General features: G+C 38.9%; 1 pseudogene; it reads right to left on the reverse strand.

Annotated features, from left to right (window-relative positions):
• Positions 1-353: 353 nt before the first annotated feature.
• On the reverse strand, positions 354-2,414 carry LOC101571104 (annotated as a pseudogene).
• Between the last annotated feature and the right edge of the window lie 2,939 nt (positions 2,415-5,353).

Raw genomic sequence — 5,353 nt, forward strand, 5'->3', positions numbered from 1 at the left:
GGCTGCATTGAATTCCTAGCTTTATAAGGTTTTGTGGGATACCAGAAGTTTTCTCCATATAAAATGGTCTTCTGTTAACACAGATAGTTTTATTTTTTTCTTGCAAATTTCACTAAATGTTATTTCTCTTTCTTGCCCAATTATTTTGGGTAGGACTTCCAGCATGACCTTGAACACAGGTGGCTGATGTGTGAACCCTTTTCTTTTTTTTTTTTTCGAATCAAGACAGTGGATATATTTTAATTGAACTTTTCAGTTTCACACCATGAGGTAAAAGGAAATACAGTTTTCCTTAATCAGTTTTTCACACAGCTATAGTAAAATACTTTAGACTCAGGGATTTATAAGGGATTACATTTCTCAAAAAATGTGATCAAGTAAGTTTTACTTAACTCTCTGAAATTTCCAGTTGATTCTTTACAATAATAACAAGTTCTAGTTACTTAAGTTTCAAGGCCAAGTTATAATCACACTGATGTCTTCAGATCTTAAGTCTTGCTGTTTCAATCAATATCCACTAATTCTACTTCAAAAATGAGTTTTGCATTTGGTGGAATTTTGGCATCAGGCAGTCCTTTCTTCCCATAAGCCCATTTTGGTTCAATCTCCAGTCGAGCTTTTTCCCCTTTACTTATAGTCAAGAGTGCTTCATCCCATCCTCTGATAACTTTGCCAACTCCAACCTTAAAACTTAAAGGCTTGGCATTTTTCTTCTTCTTTGAACTTGTTTGAATATTAGTATCAAAAACTGTCCCATCCTGCAGCGTCCCTGTGTACCAGCAGTGCACAATGTCTCCCTTTTTGGGAAAGTTGGTTTTATCTCCCTTTTTCAGAATAGATTTTGTGTATTTTGGTGAACCCTCATCTTGAATCTCTTCAGACTTGGTTTCCTTGGGTTTTTCTTCATTGAGCTTCACATATTTCACTTGATCAGTCACTTTACTTATGCTTTCAGTACCTTTGAAACGCTTAGTTTCAAAAAGATGATTGTAAGCTGTAACCAAATGATCCTTATTAGCTGTCTTAGCTACATTTTTAATGTTTCCTAATAATTTATGCTCTGCAAGAAACGAATCTGAACCGTGGTCCTGCAGAAACTTGATTATGTCCTTCTTGGGCAGCTGCTCCACGGTCCACGCCCGCTGGGGCACCCCGGCCGCCGTCTTCCCCCGCTGCTCCACCGCACTCGTGAACCCTTTTCTTGTATCTGCTATTAGATGAAGAACTTCCAGTCTTTTATCAATGAGTCTGATACCAGCTAGAAAATTTTGCAAATAGCCTTTGTTAATGGGGAAGTAGTTTTCTGGTCTGTTTAATGTTTTTGTAATACAATTGAATTGTACAGTGCCCACCTATGTCACTAATCCTCCTCTAAATTTTTTCTGAGATGACTCTTTTAAGTTGCCCAGGCAGCCCTCAAATTTGTGGTACATTTGCCGCAGTTTCTTCAGTAGCTAGGATTGCTGTGCCACATTATACCTTTCTGTTTGGGGTGTTCAAATTTTTATTTTTTTCTGATTGTAAGTAGAACAGACCTGGCTATGACTTCAGGTCTCTTTCTTTTATTCTGATGACTTTTACCTCAACTGCCCAAGCACCTGCTATTAAAACTCCAACCATTTTATATTCTCTGTGTTTCTCTGCGGGCCCAACAGGGCAGTCTCACACTAGAGGATTCTGCTATTGGAATTGAAGGTATTCAGGTAAGGGGAAAGGAATGAAAACAGGTACAAAGGAGATGAGAAAATTGAGACTTTAAAACTGTATTTTTAAGAAAAACTGCAGCTTCAAATCAAGCCTCTTTCTCTTTCAGGAAATTCAAAGAAATTTGCTCATCCTTTTCACCTTAAATTGCATTTATCCTCCACCCCCCCCCCCACACACACACACACAAAAAGAGAGCGAGAGATGGGAAATTCCTGGAGTGAAATTGGGCAACTGTGGGGAAACTGTGCAGCTAAGCTTCCTGAGGAAACGGGTGGTTATGACCACAGCTATGTACTCGGACAGCTCTGATGTAATGCTAATGAAGTACAAGGGTCTTGGAAACCCCTTCAAGGCTTCCCACTGTCTCCTGATCACTGTCCACCCCCTTAATCGCTGCCCTGCTTCTGCAACCTGGCTTCATGCCGGCTTCCAGTGAAAAACTGCCCCATACAAGAGAATCAATATAAAAAAAAAAAAAAAAAGAAAAAGAAACAGCTTTGTTCAGGGTTCTTAAAAGAGACACAAGCCCCCTGCAAAAACATTAGCAAATAAAGAATACACTTTCTCCTTCTCAGAGCCTAGTGACTGCGTTCTGGATCCCATTTGTCTCCTGCTTCACAAGAAACCAGCATGTATCAGCTTCAAACACATGTAGATGCCTTGCATTGTAACCTGACATATAGAGAATACACATGTAGCTCACCCATCTTGAAGATTCCCCTTTAATGTATCCCCACACCAGCTTGTAATATCTCTCACTAGCTTGAGCACCCACACTCCATTTTTTTGCTTATTCCTAAAATAAACTCTTTTCATGTCATTTTACCAGCTCATCTTGTTACACTACAATGGACTAATAAGAATCCAGATTCTTGTACACAAAGAGGGAAGAATTGGCAAATAAATAGCAATGTTTATGGAAGATCAAAGGAAAGGTAGCAGGAAAAGAGGAAAAGAGAAAAGAAAGCTAATAACTCATGCTTTTAGCATTTATAGGTCGGATATGCCTGGCTTTAGGTGTCTCCCCCGAATCTCTCCTTGTTGCCTAAGACGTGGTGATATAAGCTTTGTCATTTTTACCTTTTTTAGGATATTAGAAGCATGAATAACAACAGAGGGCTGCTATAGTTAAATGGAGTGACTCCCTCGCTCTCTTCATTCCTGACTATAATACTCCCCCTTCAGAGCACTCTCATCTGAAAATGAGAGATGTTGAAAGAGGCGATTCAGTCTTCTACAGCTACTGCTACCTGAATAGGGGCAAAAATAGACCAAAGCATCCTTACTCTGACTCAGTTCAAAGGAGCTGAATCCCCCTTCTAAAGATTTCTTTTTTTTCTTCTTTTTTGGTATTATAGGGAAGGGTCTACAGGGTGTTCAGGGTCTCACTACTAGATCAGACTCATCGTGATCCACCTGTTTACAGCTTCCCAAGAGCTGGGATTACAGGCATGTGCCACCATGCCCAGTCTCAATTGCCATCTCAGTGTGCCCTGGGGGCTGGGCTGGCAAGGCAGGCTAGGGATCAAACCCCTGCTCCATGATCCTGCTTGCAGGCTCTTTAATCCACTAAGCTATTTGGCCTGCCCCTTCCAAAAATTTATTAATGAATCATGGATGTGAAAGCAGGTCTTGGTCTTGAGTTATGGTCACCCTTAGTAGTTTGATAACCAACAAACAAGAAAAAGCAAATTTGATTAAGAGAAGAAGCATATAAGGTCTCAGTAGCACAAGTATTAGAAGCACTGATAAAGACCAGGTCCAGGACAATAATCAATACAGACATTTGGCCAACACAGCCATGACTCAGATAGTTTTTAATGGCTCTTGATAGCATGGTTAACCCATTTTTGTGCCATGTCTCTTATTATTTTAGACCTATTGACAAAGGATACATTTTTCTTGTAAGGACACACATGGCTCTTTTGTTTCAGCTGCTGGGACATGTAATATATTATATGCCCACTGCTGCTAGCGAAGTCTATCTGGTCTTGAAGGAGAGTAATACTCTAAGGAAGTTCATTGAGGCTGTCTGTCAGGTTCTTAGATGGCTGTTAATGACAGCAGAAAGATATAATCTCATGTAGGTGGTCACTGTTTTTTTTTTTTTTTTAATCTCTCTTAGAGGCAGTTATTCAGTAATCCAGCATGATCTCAAAAGAAACAGAAAAGACCCAAAAGAAGCCATCTTATAACTTGCAACAGGAACCTTAAAAGTTAAACAAGACAGTAGACATTATATTCACACAATTTCTGTGGAGGGATGTCTTGTTTTCTTTTCTCTCATTGCTGGGACAAAATACCTGACACCCAGAATTAAGGAAGGAAAGGTTTATCTAGCTCACAGTTTGTGGAGGTTTCAGTCCACGCTCAGCCAGCTAAAAGGCAGAGTGCCGTATGGCAGAGGGCAATAGTTCATAGTAGTGGAAAACAGCAAAAGCAAAAAGAGAGGAGCAGCCTCTTTCCCTGTCTTACATTGTATGCAGGCGACCCTCCCCAAGGTGGATGTAGCACTCACACACGTAATCCCAGCACTGACCCTTGAGTCAATCAGAAACTCCAGACACAAATCAAAATAAGCAAGCCAACCCTTTAGCTTTTAGATTCACTAGGTTTGCTATTGTTTTATTTTCAGAAAAGAAACTTGAGTCCACTTACTGATTCACAGCTGTATGAAGTTCATGGTCTTTCTACATCTTCTGGTGTCTCAGGAACTTCCAGTTTTACACTGAAGAGGTGAATTCAACCATCTATTTTCTGTACCTTATTGTCAGAAGGAGTGGTTAATAAGGGTGTGAAAGGGCCTGTCCATTTAGGTAAGAGTGTGGGGCTCCACTCATTGCAGGTCTTGATCAGGACCTGGTCACCGAGGCAACGGTGGTTAACAATTACTATTAGTCTTTGAGAGTAATACATAAGAATGTTATTTCCATGCTCCTGGAAGCCCTGTTGGAAAGGTCCCAGATGGGTCATATATTCAAGGAGTTGGGAGGTCTCAAGGTTAATGAGTAGATCAGATGTCAGAAGGGACCTCATACAAAGTATCGCACATTGGCTGAGATTAAGTTTGGACTTGGAGCTGCCTAAGATCTCATTAAGGCACTTGGAAGGACACCTACCCTCCCACTTATGGTGGGTTTTTCTTATTTAAAAAAAATACATTTTATAAAACAATAAAGATGATACAGAATTTCAAAATTAGATGACAGGGAATTAATGCTTATTATATTGCATATTGTTATCTTCAAAGTAGTTGCTCAGATTACAAGATATAGACATGAAAAATTGATCTGAAAAGCATTATTTATTCCTTGTAATAAAACAATACAAATTAGTAGTACAATTCTCTTAGCTACTTTGTATATACATATATATTATAGAATATTATATATTATTATATCTTATAATAAAATATTATACTATATACTATTTATATATTTTTCATTCTTTTTTTCTTTTACCCTTTCCCCATTCCAGTTGTTCTATCCTTTTGAGAAGTTTTGTTCCCTTTCACAATATCTGTTGAACCTTTCAGATTTTACATACTTTTTCACCATTTTACACTAGAGGGACAATATGATATTTACACTATTGTATTACAAGTTTACACTGATGTATTGCAGTCTCTAGCTGCATCCATTTATAT

This window comes from Octodon degus, unplaced genomic scaffold, assembly GCF_000260255.1.
Source record: "Octodon degus isolate 3935 unplaced genomic scaffold, OctDeg1.0 scaffold00109, whole genome shotgun sequence".
Lineage (NCBI taxonomy): Eukaryota > Metazoa > Chordata > Mammalia > Rodentia > Octodontidae > Octodon > Octodon degus.